At 40.4% G+C, this 18736-nt stretch overlaps 1 long non-coding RNA gene across 3 annotated transcripts in view; it reads left to right on the top strand.

Annotated features, from left to right (window-relative positions):
• Window positions 1-18736, top strand: part of LOC115778235 (uncharacterized) — a 52100-nt gene that overhangs the window by 32827 nt on the left and 537 nt on the right. For 2 of the 3 annotated variants that reach the window (XR_004019757.1, XR_004019756.1), the window contains exons 4-6: window positions 4331-4436; window positions 6626-6829; window positions 9465-9570. This is a non-coding gene — a long non-coding RNA (uncharacterized LOC115778235). The remainder of the gene's footprint in view (window positions 1-4330; window positions 4437-6625; window positions 6830-9464; window positions 9571-18736) is intronic. The other variant, XR_004019758.1, reaches the window with a different exon arrangement.

Genomic DNA, 18736 nt, shown 5'->3' with positions numbered 1-18736 from the left:
ATCCTCTGATCAGGACACTTGTGTGGTCCAGCACAACCCATGCAGGCCCAACCTGAGCAGTGACACTTTTGCCTTTGAGCCTCAGTTACACACCTCAGAATGGATCTTTATTTACAACACAGAACTCGGAAACAGCTGGTCAATCCATTTAGCCTAAGGCCACTGATTTGTTCGTATTTACTACAACAGCCAGAGAAAAGCCAGGGTATTTTTTCCTCTCTCCTTCCTATTGATCCAGCGCTTAGAAAATCTGCCCCGCTGTCTAAACACTATTGATCCCCCCCCTCTCAACGACAGGCTCTCGCACCAGTGTATAAAGGGACTGGATGAATTGAAATTTCATTTCCGACAACTTGTTCCTGTTATTTTTACCCTTTTTTTCAATAGTTGGGAACATGTGCTGGCGGGCCGCTACTCAGAGAGTCGATAAGTGTTTGGCTCAGAGGGGAGATGAGGGATAGAGGTGAGACTGTTTAGATTACCATAAGCAGATTTTAACACCACAATGCCACAGAAAGTCCGTATTCTATTACTCAGATCACACCTATCATTAATGTTTTTGTTTTCATATTTGGAGCCACAGCAGTACTTTGGCCTTTGTAGTTTGGGACTGATCAGGGGCTGTTCTCTGGGCTTATCTTTGTCTCAGCAACACTGAATGTCAGCTGGCCCGGAGTCAGGTATCATTTCAAGGAATGTCTTGAACATACAAGTAGTTTTTGATCTTGAGAGCATAGAACTTAATGAGCTAATTCTCATAAGCATTTAATTGCACTTGTCTTGGGGGAAGCTTTACACCATCGTTACACAGATTGCCCGGGCTGGAAGTATTAAAGCAATTTACTTACTCCTTTATCATTTAATGGAAGTACCAGTGCATCATTACATGACAGATCAAACCTGCGAGACCATTTATTTTATTTTATTCTATTCTATTCTATTCTATTCTATTCTATTCTATAAAGATTGCTGCTCACTAAGTAACAGTGTCGTTTCTTTCACAAGCTCGTCAGCTTGTGAAAGCCAGCTTATGAGTGACATCACAGCATAATGTAACCTCACTTATACAATATTAATGTTCACTGTAGTGGACATCTCATCTTCAACAACTGTCTGGAAATTGTTTTGTTTTTTTTAAGTGCGGGTTGGATAAACTAAAATTTAAGGGTGGCTGGAGCATACAGAAGGAAATCAATAAATATTGCTTTTCTTTAATTAAAGAGTACATAAACAATTAAAGGAAATAAAACAACTGCAGCAAAGCAGAAAAAACAAACTCCTATTGTAAAAACTTGACCACTGTTAAAACATAAAACATCAGTTATTAAATAGGGTTGAATTTCTACTCCTACTGTACTGTGAAAAATGTCTTGAGCCTCCCCTCATTTCTTTATATTTTGCTAAAGAAATAGGAAGTAGATGCAGTAATTTATTGAAAAGCACAAACAGACATGGAAATATAGCATAACAGGCAAAAACAGAGTCTGAACATTTCTAATGGGCTTGAAGTTCAATATTTGATGTGACTACCTTTATTTGTTAACACAGTCTGAACTCTCTTAGGTAGCTTTATTTCTTCAAGTAGTCTTCAGGAATAGTTCTCCAGGCTTCCTGAAGGACATTCAAAGCTCTTTTTTGGATGTTGGCTGCCTTTTGTTCCGTTCCCTGTAGGGATGATCCCACGCTGCTTCAATAATGTAGAGCTCCGAGCTCTGGGGAGGCCAATCCATGACTGATAGTGTTTCATTGCGTGTTTTTCTATCCACATATGCTTTTACTACACCAGCAGCGTGTTTGGGATCGTTGTCATGCAGAAAAATTAAGCCGCTGTAAATCAGACATTTTCCAGATGCTATTGTATGGTGGATCAAAATCTGATGGTACTTTTCTGCATTCATAATTCCATCAATTTTGACAAGATTTCCAACACCACTGGCTGAAATACAGCCCCAAACCATGACAGAGCCTCCACTGTGTTTTACAGCTGTTTGTGGCTGTTACACACTCACTGTTGTACCTCTCTCCTGACATTCTCTGTACATATCGATGACAATTACAACCAAACATTTAAAATTTGTATCCATTGCTCCATCAGACCTGTTGCTACTGATTTTCAGTCCAGTTCTTGCGTAATCTGACATACCTCAGCCTTTTCTCCCTGTTCCCCTTCTTTATGAATGGCTTCTTGACAGCTGCCATTCCATTGAGACCATTTCTCACGAGGCTTTAGTGAACAGTAGACAGATCAAGTGAAGGATCAGATGCATCTCTCAGGTCCTGTGTCATGTCTTTGCTGAATTTTTTGCTGTTTCTTAAGGACATGACTTTCAGATACTGTTCCTTTGCTGGAGATAGTTTTTTAGGCCACCGCTTCTTTTGTCCTTCACTTGTCCAGTTTCGTCAAATTTTTTAAGGACACACTGCACACCATGCTGATATTTGCCAAGTTTTCGGCTAATAGTTCTTTGGGAATCACCTTGTTTGCACAAAAAAACAATTTTTAAAATTATATTTTACATTTTATACTATTTTATATATTTTATACTGTTTTCTATTTCAAAGTGCTTTCTATCTAACATTCACACACATTCATACTCCGATGGTTGAATCGGAGAGCAACTTGGGGTTCAGTATCTTGCCCAAGGACACTCTGGCAATATGTAATCTTTAACTTTTTTGGGGGGGGGGTGGATTCAGTTAAAGAAATGGGAGCAAATATGTTTTGGCAACAGGTTGCTAGTAACTGTAAGTAAGTGCCTAAAGATAAAATTTCAAATTGGTCCTTTGCTATGTTGTCTGTTAAGTGTAGACATAACACTGGTTCATCCCTTGAGTTAGGTGCCTTTTTATGGTTGAATGAAGGTGTTAAATGGCTTCATAAACAAAAAAAATGGTCAGGTACAAGGACTGTACTGAAATTGATTGAAAATGATAATGCCACTGAGGTCCGTGAACATCCTCTCTTAAATCTCTAAATATTATCCTTAGAAGACAAGTGAAAATAATTGATTTGTATAGTGTTTTATTGCAACAATGGAAATGATGTATATGGATGGTTTTATATATATATATATATAATATATATATATATATATATATTTTTTTTTTTTTTGCAATAATTTTTGTGACAAACCTCATACTGTAAGCAGTCCACAAGAAATTTTTGAGCTGCTTTTGAGGTTTTTCTGTACTATTAATCTGTAGCTGCAGTCTGGAGTGACACAGAGTTTCGAGGTTTCCTGGAAAGACCCTAACACATCAAAGAGGAGCTCCAGCATGCCTCTGTGGAGCAAACTGGCTAGTAATGACTTCATCTCCATCTGGCCTGCCACCATGTACAACTCTTACTATTACAACAAGATAGAGTGTTACATAAAAAGAGAGGTTCTGTTTTAATTAACATCAATATTCATGTAATGGCCATAAAGCCAGCCCACATTCCATTTCAAGCTCTTAACGTTAATGCATATTTTAATACATTATCATTGCCACCATCATAATTCTTATTATGATAACTGTAATAATTAGATTTATGACAGAATTATGGTTTTCTTCCCTGAGGGCACATATTTTGTAGCAAACCCAATTTTTCCCAAAGTGTATAACGCTCTCAGTGGTTTCCCCTTCAAAATACAGAGCAGACACTGATAAAGATAAACACACAAACACCCTAGTGTGTCTGCTGCTGTGCCTGTAAAACACTCAATCTGAATTGCATATCCGCCTTGCCACCGAGCTTGTCATAAGCTGTATTAAGAAAAATGGTCACACGGTTTGACATAAATTGGAAAATGACATTTGGAAAATGGGCGCTGCTGTGGAAATTAGAGATATTAAAATTATAAATCAGTGTCTGGAAGTACAGAGGGGTGTGGTGGCTTGCTTTTTCCCTTTTTCAGTCTGCCCCTCTCTCTGTCTTCATCGCTTGCTCTGTTTCTCTCTATTTTTTCTTTCTATCGCACGCTTCGTCTTTTGCACTTTCTCTGGAGGCATTGTGGGGTCAGAGCCCAGAAGTAAAAGTGGTTTTAAATGCAGCCACACACGAGGCTGCCCCCCAGGGACAATCCCACCCTCTCATCTGGCTCTAAAAGTGGAGGATATTGTGTGTACGTATATTTGTGTGTGATGTATTTGTCTTTGCATGTCTGTTGGAGCAGTGTCTCATTGGTTTATAGCGCCGCTCTTTTGCTGTAACCTGCTAATGGATCATCTCTGAGGTGTGATATGTATTATGCAAAAGTTAGGTGTGCTGACACCTTTAAAAACAGACAGCTTCAATCCTCTGTACGCCTCACCTCTGCTCCTTCTTTCCTGTCTGTGTGTTGTGCAGAAGGAGGCAAAAGAGGCAGAACAAAGAACAGATTTCTGAGCTACAGGTGGAGCTAGACAGGCCAAAGACACTGCTGGAGGATAAGAAGCAAGTGCTGCAAAGAAAGGTCAGTGGCCCTCCTATTGACCGACGGCACACTCAAATATGAATACACATACACTCACATGACTGTTTTCCTCAGTAGAAAGTAAAGAAATTGCCACTATATATAAGCGCTGATGTGTACCTCAACCCTCAGTTAATCATTTCTTTTGGTTGAGCTTAAAGAGAAAAGCTAGAAAAGGCTAGGAGTGCTGTGGGCCTTCAAGCCTTAACCCAAAGACCTCTTCCTTTTAAGAAAATAATAATATTTCTGCCTTAAGAGGAACTGCAGCTGTGTCACCTATAAGTCACTAGTCAGAAGCTCTTTTCATCAGTGGCACATTGAGAAAACTTTAGGCTTTGCGTCCTTGAAGGATGGATGTTGCATTCAGCCGTACATTGGTGGACTGTGGTCCAAAATAACGTCCGCTGTCAAGAATGTGAAAGATAGGTCACTTATTTAAGAGTAATCTCTTCCTCAGACCTGCATTATTTTCCCCCAAACAATATCTGACAGTGTGCTTCACTCTTTCCAGCATGAAATTTAACTTGACTTGATATGTCAAGTCGGCATTATATGTTCTTTCCTGTTAAAACTCCTTATCTGCAGCCAGCCCGGCTTTATTTTCTTAAAACAGTGGGCCCTTTAATGTCAGGAAGGAACTGGTGGCTAATGTTCATTAGCCCCTTGCTGTTCAGTATTACAGAGACAGACAAATTTGCATGAGCGTTATCTCAGCGCTCCATCCTGCACACCCAGCTTGTCTGTACTTCACCACTACACAGCAAACCGCCACCCTCATCTTCAATATTTCACCACTTTATTTACTTTGAATTTCACTTGCACTCTTGATCCTATTATTGAAATATTAAAGGAGGTACTCTTGAGGAGGTCAAGTAACGAGAAGAGGCACTTTATTTTTGTCGAGTAAGGTGCCTTTCACTGTAGTTAAGAGGAGAGAGTACGTATGAAGGGACCATGTCCCTGCCTCCACCACTTGTTAAATCAAGAAAAGCCTTGGTAACAAATGAATTGCTGAAAAGGCTCAAAGTCTGTCACTAGGTTCTGCTAATGATGAGCGCCAAACTCTGAGATAATAAAATATATAAATGGAAAGTTTGCATGTGTCTCTTTGAGTGTCTGGCCCAGTTTTGTGGCACACACAGAGAAATTAAGAGATTTAAGGAGTGCTTGCTGAAGGGCAAGGTCTGGTCCTCAGATTTTGAGCGTTAGGGAACACCTGTGCACAGACACACACTGAGTGACTATCACCCTGATAGGTGACTGATCTGGCCAATGATAGAACTTCTCTCTTAAATTCATCTCAGTAGCTTTTAACATTTATAGAGCAAGTTTTCAGGAACCTCACCTTTTTTTTTTTTTTTTTAAATATATAATTGTGGTTAAAAAATAAAATGGACTTAACTGCCAGAAACAAAGTAAGCCAGATCTGTGCTGGCCTTACAAAGGGAGATGGTAAGTAGGAGGACTGCCTGTTTTGTATTGGAAAGGAGGCTTATTATGTATCTAACTATCACAGCACAGTTAAGGGCAGGAATGGTTAAGAAGTTCTTCAGGCCCACGCTGGATCACCACATGTGAGGTGCATAACTGGAGGCAAGTGTTGAGCTCTAGATGATGTGTTTTTACAACACAGTCTTGCCGTGCTTTGGGATGGCAATAAACCACGGCCTTCAAAGCACAGCCAAGCGCCACTTACTGCTGAGTGCTTCTCTGGTGGTTGGACGAGATTACTCTCAAAACAAAGTGCGGACAGGTTGATTAATAGAAGGGTCTGCAGAGGTGTGTGCCGCAGTATATTTTCACACCCAGCAAACACTCGTTCATTTCATTCGCATGGACTTTTATGGGCTGATCCTGTCACTGTGCGAGTTTGTCACTTCATAAAAACGGCCCCCCCCCTCTGAGTGTCTTTTAGTGAAAACTTATCAGACCCCTTACAGACGTGTTGTTTTAATGTCATGGGAGCACACTGTGACTTGGGGGCAGCACAGTTCACAGACCATGTGAGTCTATAGAAAGTGTGGAGACACGTCTAAACAGCTGCATTGAGTATTCTGTACATCTTTGGAAAAATTGATGGGAATGTGAATCAGATAAATAAATAATACTACTGCTCTTTTATTTTACATTTCTGATTATTGATTATTGCTGCACTCTTAATTATTGTCACTGCTCCTTCGTGCCTTCAGGTTTCTCAGCCCAACTTTCGCTAGACTGAGAAGGATGACCATGACCTACAAATGAATAGGATTGGGAGAAATAAACAACAAATATCTCTTGCATTGACTTGTCTCTGCAATGGGCCTAAACCTTAGGGCCCAGGGCTGTAGGACCTGTTAAGAGACAGCGATGAAGACCACGAGAGGAAGAAACGAAAGGGAGATAACAACAAGGTAGAACCTTCAATCTGGCTGAGATGGGCATTGTGGTAATGCAATAACAAAGAGTAGACTCAGGGTGATTGCAGTCATGGGGTGGAGGGAGGAGAGCGTGTGGCAGCGTGTCGTGCGGTCACCCCTTCATCACATCAGATCACAGGGTTGTAATTAACTTCAGCAACGCTTCAGCCTGCAATCAGCAGAACCATGGAGAAAATTAGATTTTTTTTTTTTTCCCTCCGTGGCATTCAAAAGTGTGGCGTTAAAATGCATATTAGCCTTGTGTTTTTAATTAACAGTTTGTGCTTAGGAAGCATGTTAACAGTATCCCTTAATGAGCTTTGTAGAAACAAGGACAAAGGCCATCCTCCCACTGTGTTTGCTGATGTGCCGTTCTTTATTCTGATACATTAAGATCAGTAGTCATTGTTTAAATCCTCGTTCAGTTTTGCGTCCACATAATTCCCACCTTTGCCACTTTTCCTGTTGAGTAGGACAACAGAAAAAGTGACTTACTTTACTGGTTGCATTTGTTGGACTCCTTACTCATTTACTTAGTTTATATCCTCACATTGTTCATTTTTTTTTAACTGGTATCTTTTTACATACACATGCAATGTAAGCATATTTTTAGTTAGGAAACTCTAGACATGTTCTTATGAACCATAAGCTGCATAGCAAAAAATGTAATCACAAGGTCAGCTCACTTGTTTTTCCTTGTGCTTGAAGGCCACAAGTTGCATCCGAGAGCTTCCCAAAGCAGTAAGCGTAGCTTGCTGTAAGATATTTCTGTCAGATGGATTTTTCCAAGGTCACTAATTTACCACCAAAAGTAGTGTTTATTATCTTGCACTAGTTTTGCAGCAACATCTGGCTGTTGTATTCATTTAATCAGTTCTTTCAAACGAGTGATTAATCACCTTTGGGATGGCAACACATCTGTGCATTGGGTTCTCACTCCGTATCTCACGTCAGCTTTTTGTAGCACGCACACTTTTGTTGTGTTCTCCGGTGAATCGGTGTGCTGCAGTTTGGATTCGTTTGGAAATGCCTTTACCAACGAGGCTTTTTCCAAGCGAGTATAGAACTATTACCAAAGAACAGGGCTCTTCAACTCCAGGCCTCAAGAGCCCCTGTCCTGTCCTTCAGGTGTGTTGAAGCAGAGACACATCTAAAACCTGCAGGACAGGGGCTCTCCAGGCCTGGAGTTGAAGAGCCCTGCCATAGAACCACAGAACCATTACACTCACCATAAAGTATGTCCTCTGATGCAAGTCTCTCTAACTTAATTGAATTCATATAAATCAATGATGAGTTATCCTAGAAAAACTTTGTCAGTAATTGAAATGGACTTTTTTAAATGTCCAAATATTTCAGTACCTGTTCACCTTGTTACCATTTATCTTGGAATATGTAGACATTTTTTTTTCCTTTCTTGGTACTTGGAAGTTTTTTTTTTTTTTTTCTTTTAACAGCGTTCTGAAATCTTGGAGATCCTATCAACAGCTGCCAGGTCTTTTTTTTTTTTTTCACCCTACAGCTGATTGGTCAGTTATTTGTTTTCCACAGTGTCCTTGTGTGTTATAAATGGGACAGGCCTGTCACTTCAATGCTGAGAAGATGTTTTGAGTTCCATGAAAGATTTTTATTTATATAATTTTGCTTAAAGCAGAGCGGTGAATAATGCATCTCAACCTGCTACATGTACTGTTTTTATCATTAGCATGCAGCCCAAGTTATCTGCGGAATACTTATGAGTACTGGTGAAATGTTTGTGATGTTATTTATTTATGTTGCTCCTTTCAATTATTCATTTGTTTATTTATTCATGGAAGAACTAACTGAAATTGGAAAATTCATTTTTGCTGAAGGGCACTTGGCCCCACTCTATCCCTGCCCTACACAAAGGGAAAGGAGGGGCTTGCACATCAGGCTTGTTAGTAATTGCTTTATGTGGTGTTCCCTTGGACTCTCCAGAGGAAGTCATTTTCATGCAAGCAGACAGAAAAAGATAGAAAGGAAGTGAGACAAGTAAGTGAAAGCTAAAAGGTGGAAAGAGCATCAGAAACACAAGAAAAAGAGACCATTTTTTCCCCAAAATATAGCTTGTTCAGACAACTGAGACAATTTAACATACAGTGATAGGTGAAGAAATCAAATTTTATGAACACCCTGACAAGACTCCACAGGTTGGATTCGAGGCAGAGGTTCAGATAGAGAAAGAACATAATAGGCTGTGTTTGCCCCTGGTTGTATTCGTGCTTTCACGGTTTCCTGGCCTCTCAGTATTATTGTGTGCTCACTGTGTTTTCTTTAATTATATGGAGTGGGATTTTGTTCAATTTCACAGTTGCACAAACATGCAGCAATTATTCCTGATAAGTGATAACGAATCACTGAACATTAAATAAGTGTGTTCTTGTGTGTGGGCAAGCAGGCACGCATGTTTGCGCCTCTGCTCCACGGACTTGAGCTCCATGTCACAAACTGCTCATGGACACAGAATTCCAATTAGCGTTAAAATATAACAAGAACAACGGTTCTGCATGGGTGCATCCATAATCTTATCCATAATCATATCAATATTCACTGATCACTTGTTCATTCTGACACTGCTGTGTCCCTGAATCATCTGTTTGTATGTTTGTAGCAGAGCAAACGGTGCAGGAGTCTGCGCTGAACGTGGAGGTGTTAATCCTGCAAATGGAGGTGTTGAATCTCCAGACTGGTCAAAAACTGAAGCTCCACCAGGAAAGGTACTGTAGTGTCTTAGAGGTTTTGGGTCTCATGCATCGTCACCACACATGTACATATATACTGCACCTGCTCTCCGAACCACCTCATCATATGTGTACGAGTTCTGTCTTTTTTGTTTCGTGGTTTGCAGAGATACATTGACATTAAAACAAATTCATCACCAAAGTAGAATTAGTCATTTTGGCTATTATCTAACTCATAAATGTTTTCATTGATGACTATTAGAGAAGAAGACTTAACTACGAGTGCTTCTCAGTTTCTATCCTATCTGTGAGCTGTCCTACTGTTGAGTTTTATATTTGCTTTGCAGTTCGGACCATAATTATTTTTTTAAATGACCCAGTTTTAGTAATTTTGACTCTGACAGCACCACAGTGGAATGAAACAAAACTGAAAAGCAGCTCTATTGTGTTGAGATCAGGTGACTGATTTGGCCACTGAAGAATATCCTTTTCTTTGGGCTGCTTTTGCAGTATGTTTTGGGTCATTATCCATTTGTACTGTGATGTGCTGTCTGATCAGTTTTGCAGCATTTGGCTGAATCTGAGCAGAGAGTATAGCCCTGTACACTTCAGAATTCATTCGGCTGCTCCTGTCACGAGTCATGTCATCAAACACTGGTGACCTGGTTCCACTGGCAGCCATGCATGCCCATTCAATAACATTGCCTCCACTATGTTTGACAGATTATGTGAAATGCTTTAGATCATGAGCAGATTCTCTCCCTTACCATACTTTTCTCTTCCAATCATTCTGGTACCTAGTTAATCTGGGTTTTATCTTTCCAAATAATTTTTTTCCTGAACTGTGGAGCTCTTTTAGATGTTGTCTGGCAAAATGTAATATGACTTCCTTGTTCTTCAGTGTAACCAGTGGTTTGCACCTTGTTGTAAACCCTGTGTATTTCCATTCATGAAGGTATTTCTTGATTGTAGATGTATACATATGCACATATGTGAAAATAAAAAAAAGCTAACTGGATTGCTGCATTTAAATTTTAACATTTAAACAACAACACATAGATATGAAGAAAATTCAACTGTCATTTCCATGTTTATTTTATGACTTTATGATAGTCTCATACATGTTTCCATAACAAATTATCATCTGTATCTCAAAGATATGCTAAATTAACAAAAGTAGAACTTTGTCCCTTCAAGCAAAAACAGTGAGTTAAAGAGTGAACTGCTCCTAACTGTCTGAATACTTGTCTCTGTGTATGGACAGGTTTTTTGTGTGTGTGTGTGTGTGTTCACATTGTCATATGATCCATTGTTAGTGTGAAAATATCTATTATAGCCAGATACTAACTAAAATTATTCTTTATGAATGACCAAATGTGGGTTGAATCTGCTATTCAGCCAAGGCAACATTTACCATACAGCCTTAGTCTAATGATTACTGTTAAGGATGCAGAAGGAGTGGACTGCATGAGGCTGGTCAGGCGTGTCACACTCTTTTCTCCAAGGTATCAGCAAACTAGCTACAACCGTGGAATGACAATTTGTATCATTTAATTAGAGCACGCTTCTCTTAGCACAGTTCATTTATTTTAATAATGTTTATACACCTTGATTGTTTCACAATATATATTTTTTTAATTAGCTCGGATTGATTAAATTGCATTGATTCTGTATCCTTATTAAAATAACCCCCTGTTGCTCTCCTTCCTTGTTTTTCATAATTAATCGTGCAACGTGGGGCTTTGACAGTGCTGCATATTTTTATAATCAAGAATTATTTATTGTGGTTGCTGTCAAAGACTAACACACTGACAGGCATTTTAAGAGTTTGTGGAGGTGTGGCGGTGCCTTGTGTGGTCATAGAAAATAAACAGCAGTGACATAAACTGCCAGAAGATGAGAAATTCAGCTCATGACACCTGTTTTCTTTTGTCTTGAGTTCAGATCAAACCTACGTATATCCATCTAACACTCACCTTGGCTCTTAGGCCCACTGCATGTTAAATACGGGTCTGCACACATGCAGACACATGAGTGCATGCGTGTGCCTGCTTGTACAGAATCTCATTCCAAACCCAGCGCTCTTTTTAATTTTGATTGATGACTCTGTTTATCTTTGGAATAATTCCCTCCCCCCACCTCTTTAGCATCTTCACTCCGTCCACATTGTAGACCCTCTCCTCATCACCCCCCTAGTATGAAAATGATATTAGAAACAAAATGAGATTTGAAATTTTGTGTTTGACAAGCAGCTTGATGAAAGGGTTTCATAGCCGGGCTTAATCCATGGAAATTTTATGCTAATAATACTGCCGGCCAAGCAATCTAGTTGAAAATTAATCAGGGGGCTAGATAGAGGAGAGGAGAGGAGAGGAGAGGAGAGGAGAGGAGAGGAGAGGAGAGGAGAGGAGAGGAGAGGAGAGGAGAGGAGAGGAGGTTGCTCCATGAAAACCCCCTTCTCCTCACCCTCATACCCTCTCTCCACCTCTGAATCTCATCAGAAATAGCCATGGGGTGTTGTCTTTGTGATGAGGTAGGGAGAGAAATAGGGAGTCAGAAAATTACACTGCAGCTTAGTACTGATTGATGCAGTAATGTTTGCAGTAATGTATGCAGCCATGCAGCGAGCCACCTTATTATGGATTAGACTTCTTCCCTTCCTCAGCAGTCCCCTCCTGCATTACAGAGGAAACGCACACAGCTTCAGAAACACACACACATACACACACACGTATACATACACACACCTATTTAGCTGCATCTGTTCTGCTTTTATTATTCTGTTTATCCTGTGCAGCCCTCAGTGGTGACATTTTTTTTTGCATGGATCATTTTCTTTGTGTGCCTAAATGGTGATTCAGCCTCAATGCGTTCGTTCTTTCCCCTGTCTCGTCACACTTTCACGAACAAACACACACACACATCCACTCCTTGCCTCCCTGTATTTATTCCTCTTTCTCTATAAGCCCTAGGAGTCATCATTAGAGTGAGTCACTAATGAAGTCATTATCAAATTTCGCTCGTTTAAAACAACACAATTAGTACCGATGCTTTAATGATGTTTGCAAGTTAAATGCAAACTAATCGCTTTTTTTCCCCATTTCTCTGTCTCATTTCTTCTCTCCTGGCTTGCTGCTCGGTTGGAATAAAGAGAGTAAATGAATCACTGAAGGGTTTCATGGATGTGGGTGTTTGTGGGCGCATTTTTCTCGACCGTGTTACAAGTCTGTGTGATTTATTATTTTTACCCCAAGAGACATCTGTTACACCATTCCTTATTTTTGTAATGCATCATCAGCCAGAGGAAAAACAATATTATCCAGTCTGGGATATTGTACTCTGGAGTCTAATAATCTAATGTACACTAGTGCCGGTGTCATTAAAGTGGCAGCGGAGCTGTAGGAAGATGGTAGGTACACATCTGTCTCTCTCTGAAACCCCACTGGTGCTCGAATTCTATCCCACCAGCTGCACCAATGCAAAACACACACATACAGGAGTATAACACGCACTCACACATGCAGTCCCATAGGTTTTTCTGTTGGAGCTGTGGTGATCCTACCAGCAGGAGGCGGAAAGGGGAAGCAGATAGTCAGCTACAAGCACCCTAGACACTTTGCTACAATAAGAAGCCCGTGGTAGCACAGTTCTATTCAAGTGTGGAGGACACAGATAAGCCCCTTTTCTATGGCCTGTTCAAGGTGGGGTAGTTGCACCTTCATGCGCTGGTCTGTGTAAAAACAGAATCCAGCAGCACTGTTGTTTCACATATCTGCCAGCAGAGAGATGGATGTTGTGTTACATGTCATGTCTCTGATTCTGGCATGCCAGCATGCTATCTGAAAGCACACACTGGAGTGACAATATGAACAAGCAAAATTGCCTTAATGATGGGGTACATTATAGTAGCGATCATTGTGTGAATGGAAGTGGAGACTACACAGACTACCTGATAGCTTGGTGACTGATACAGACAGATATATAGACTGAATGCGTTAAACTGTTTCCGTTCGGTGCAGAGTAATATGTGGCCCTGACAAAAGTGTGCAAGGATAGACTTGTCTATTTTCAGCAGCCTGTGCGTTAGTTAAAGTTGACCCCTGTGCCCCTTTCACTCAGAGAGAAAAGCCATATGCTGGCTCTAGAGAAAGACAGGAGACACAGATGCTAAAAAGTTCCCTGGAGCTGTAAAGCCCCACAAATGCCAGTCTTGCATGTATCAAGGTATCCCTTTGTTCTCAAGGAGCCATTGATGTGCCATAATACTCAGGTTGCATCTGCAATGTGAAGAGCAACACACCATGCATTGGAGAAACACTGGAGAGTCACAGTGTGCTGTTGTGTTTCTGCAAACAGAACATCTTGTTGTCCAATGTAATTTTTTTTTCTTCCATGCCCAGTGAAATCCATTTTGCATTTGCTGTTGAAAGTCTCCTCCTGTCAATATGCATGCATGTATCAGTAAGCATCATATACTGCCTCCAGGTTTGATATTAGCTTTCCACTTTCATTAAGGGCATATTAAACAAGAAAAATAAAACATTAAAAATCTTAGCATTCAAGTATATTACCAGTTGAATTTCTGACTAAAAACAAACTGTAGAATCCCAGCTCTTGAAAGTTAATGCTTTGAAATGGACAGTTTCATGAATGGTTGTGGTTTTGCTTAAAACGTTATTGCTCATTAACTGGGCTGATGAGAAGTAGCACTGTGTGTGTAAGGATCAGTATAGTGAATTGCAGAGAGAGCTGAACAGAAGCTGCGTGTAAAGGCAGAAGCTTGAGGTGGCCTTTGGAATCTTTTCCGAGGCAGATGCAGCTGGATCAGTAAATATTTAGACAATAACAAAAACAAAAAAAAGTGTAATTTTGCCTCTGTATAATACCACAGTGGATTTTAAATCAAACAATAAGGATGTGGTTGAAGTGCAGACTTTCAGCTTTAATTCAAGGGGTTTAACAAAAGCATTTGTTTTAACTTTTTGGGAATTACAGACATGTGTAAACAGAGTCCCCCATTTTTAGAGGCTCAAAGCTAACTGGACAAACGAATACTATCATCATCATCATTGAAAATCCTTTGCAGTCAATGACTGAAGTCTAGAACGCATGGACAGGTCTTTATTGCAGCAGCCTGCAGTTGCTGCTTGCTTGTAGGTCTTTGTGCATTCAGTTTGGGCTTCAGTAACTGAAAAGCATATTCTGCTGGGTGCAGAACTTCTGTCAGCTGTTACATTATCAGTAAACACTAGTGAGCCAGTTCCACTGGCAGTCATACGTGAACATGACATAATGTTGCCTCCACCATGTTTGACGGATGATATGGCATGCTTTGGATCACGAGCTGTTTCTCTCCTTAACTCACGTGACAATACTGCAATTTTAAACATTTTGCAGTGTGTATTTTCAACTGTAAATTATGTCCCCAAAGCTAAATTTTGTCAATATCTGTTTTATGAAATAAGAGGAAGTTCACTTACAACAGTCATTTTTATTGCTGCAAAATGGGATTGTCAAGCAGACATACTGACATTAAAGCCTGTCATGAATGTTTGACATGCACCTGACAAACTGAACTGTTTGTATTACCGGCTAGACCATCTTAATTGAATTCAAACATGTGGAATACTATTCCAGGAATTTTGACTGTCAGGCAGCAGTCACCAGTCCTCTGAGATAATGAGCTGTTATAGTCACATATGAATCCAAAACCCATGACGTCCATGCGTCGCAAATTAATGCAACACTTTCTACTGCACTCAATCTTTCCTCAACTTTACACTTTGTTTCTGTGTAGAGCCTGGATACAGCTGTGTCTGTAAAAAGATAAAGACTGGAAAAAACACAGTGTGACATACTTGGATTCCAGTGAGCATGTAACAAAAGCCTCCATTTTCCACAATGTTGTATGGATGCAGGTGATGGATTGGGTTATTTCCACCATCTGGTGGACTGATTTTATTATTCTGATATTAAAATATTTGTTTTTGCAGTTCATGTAAGAAAACATTTATATTTGATGTCCCTGTATCAATATAATATTGAAAATATCGCAACATTATGCTGTATCAATTTATTTTGGCATTCAGTGCTTTCCATCTCTTTAAGAATGAACCAGGTTATTGATTTGCACACCCCTAATGTTTTTGCAATACTTTGGTAGTTTTTTTCTCCTCAGACTGGCCTCCCTCACTTCTATCAACGTCTCTTTCACCCTCATACTGAGATTTCCAGTGAAAAGCTACCAAATGCAAGTTCCAACACGTGGAATGGAATCAACTCCAGTTCCTTTATCTGCTTCATTTGGAATAAGAAAGGAACGGGCCTCGCCTGGTCATGAAACTGCTTGTCAGTCAATCATCCACTCACTGTAGATGCTCCAGCTTCTGATCTACTCCTTTTACAGACGACATCAGAAAGACAACCTCACTAAGTGCCTTTGCTGATTTTTATTGATTGCAGTCATAACTGCCATAGAGTGGAAAATGTAGCAAGGAAATGTTGAACTATAAAAAGAGCACAGGTCATCAAACAAGGCAACAGAGAAGTCTTCCGAGTATGGGAGATAAATTCAGGGTGGAGATATATTACAGAAAGGCTTCAGGCTACATGGTTCAGTGAAAAGGATGAAACAACAAAAAAAATGTAGTTAAATAAAAAGTCAGGAAAAAGGATGAAATGTTGTTTTGATGGGTGATGAGTTAAACTGTATGCGCTTCTTGCATATGAGAGATTGAGACTGAATGCTCACCTGCAGGGTTTTCTGTGCATACATTTGTATGCATCACTGGGTTTATCTACTGTGAGAGTATGTCCACATACACAAGCCTGAAGCGAGATGAGGAGGGATCATCTCAGAGCACGGATGGTCTAAAGTGGAAAGTCATGCTGCGGGAGAAAGATGTGTGATAAATAATGGGTGTTGGCACCCAGTAGAGACCAGTAGGAGAGAGGATGGAGGTGGCTAAAGGTCCGATGTGGAGCTCACCTCCATCAGTGATTGAAGTGTGGAGTTGCTGCTCCCCTACTTATTTTCACAGTCGTTGTCTTCTAAACCATAAGTCCAGTAAATAAACAGAAAAAATCTCCAAGTCCTCAGTCCTGGTCCTCCAACCACAACTCTCCCTGTACAAATGATATCTCCAAATATCTCCATCATACACGTGATTAGGAATGCCAAAACTTTGTGTGACTGAACTGTTCTCCTATGACTTACAGCCAACACAGACTGTTAATCAGTCTCAGGTATAATTCCTGTATGTTCTGCTATCACAAAGTCTGCTGAAGGCCCTGCATATACATTGATCTTTAAGGCAACTTCATTAGATATACCTGTCCAACTGTAAATACCTATCATATGGCCTATAGTAAAGATCAATCATATGGCAGCAATTCAGTGCATTTAGGCTTCAGAAACCTGCTGGACTTCAAACTGAACATCAGAATGGGACAAAAAGGTGATTTAAGGGACTCTGAATGTGGCATGATTGTTGGTGTCAGAAGGGCTGGTCTGAGTATTTCAGAAACTGCTAATCTGCTGGGATTTTCCCAAATAACCATCATTAGAGTTTACACAAAATAATCCAAAAAAGAGAAAATATCCAATGAGCTGCAGTTCTCTGGGTGAAAATACCTTGTTGGTGCCAAAGGTCAGAGCTGCTGATCAGGCTGCTTTGAGCTGATAGGAAGGCAGCAGTAACTCAAATAACTGCTTGTTATAACCAAGGTATGCAGAATAGTATCAGTGAATGGGCCAAGGATACTGAGGCTACACTTCACACAGGCTCACCAATATTGGATGACAGAAGGTTGGAAAAAGGCTGCCTGGTCTGATGAGTCTCCATTTCTGCAACATTCAGATGCTAGGGTCAGTTTGGCGTAAACAACATGAAAGCATGCCTTGTATCAATAGTTCAGCTGGGTGGTGGTGGTGTAATAGTGTGGGAGAGATTTTTCTTAGCACCCTCTTAGTACCAATTGAGCATTATAGAAACACGACAATCTACACAGTATTATTGCTGACCGTGTCCATCCTTTTATGACCACAGTGTACCGTCTTCTGAAGGCTGCTTTCAGGAGGAGAATGTGTCACAAAGCTCAAATAATTTCAAACAGGTTTCTTGAATACGACAGTGAGTTCACTGTACTCAAAGGGCCTCCACAGTCATCAGATCTCAATCCAGTGGAGCACCTTTGGGTGGAACAGAACGGTACTCACCATGATTCTTGTACCACAGATCTCTATAATACGTCCGGTTTCCTTTTGTAGTCTTCACGTAGTCAGCTCTTTTTAACAATCTAGATTTCTTTGTTTGACTGGCCGCTTTTTCATCATTATTTTTATGTTGTTATCCAACAATTGTTTCTATATCACAAATAAAGAGGACCGAATGCTCTTCTGTGCCAAATAAAGGTGGTTTGTGCCCATCACTGGGAAAGGCCCTCAGCATTTTAAGTCCATGCCCACAGCAGTGACTAATTGTTTGTTGTGTCAGTGCTCGTCGTGCCCGTTTGCCTTTAATGGAGTGTAGTGTGGTGATCCATCAGGCTGTCGAGCAAGCCCCGTGTCAGTTGAAGTGGCTGTGTGTCAGTGGGGCGAGCATACTGTGCAGATGTGATTTACTGCCCTGCTTGTTGCGCCGCCTTGTGCTTCTGCTTATAGCCATGCAGCGCAGCCCATTCCTCTCCTCTTCTTTGCTTTCCTCTCCTCTCACCTCAGATTGATTACCAGCGCAACTGCCTCATGACACTCGCCATCTTCTGGCAACCTTTTAGTGCCATTTTATAGATGGTTAGCACACCTCATTTGGCTATTTATACATCTGTAAGTGGCCATGAAATATAGATTTGTCTTGATGGGTGTCAACATTGGCGCTGTGGAAGCAGAGCTCGGTGACACCTCGTTATTTTAATGGTGTGAGATGAAGAGGCCGCATGACAGGAGTAATTTTCATACACGGTTAAATGATACTGTTTTTATTTTCATTTAATGTTTGTAGTCATATTTTACTCAGTGCAATAAGACTCTTTTCTTGCAGTATTTAGTTGGTGCTAAGAGGTGTAGGGATGATGAGGCTGGGAGGCAACCAAGAATGCAAAGGAGCACACACACAAAGTTAAAAAAAAAAAAAAATCTACATATACTCTATGTGAACTGTGAGGTGGTTAACAGTAACATGTGACCTGTCATGCACGCACATGC

This window comes from Archocentrus centrarchus, chromosome 3 (genome assembly GCF_007364275.1).
Source record: "Archocentrus centrarchus isolate MPI-CPG fArcCen1 chromosome 3, fArcCen1, whole genome shotgun sequence".
Classification (NCBI taxonomy): Eukaryota; Metazoa; Chordata; class Actinopteri; order Cichliformes; family Cichlidae; genus Archocentrus; species Archocentrus centrarchus.
This window is presented reverse-complemented; position numbering and strand designations above follow the sequence as displayed.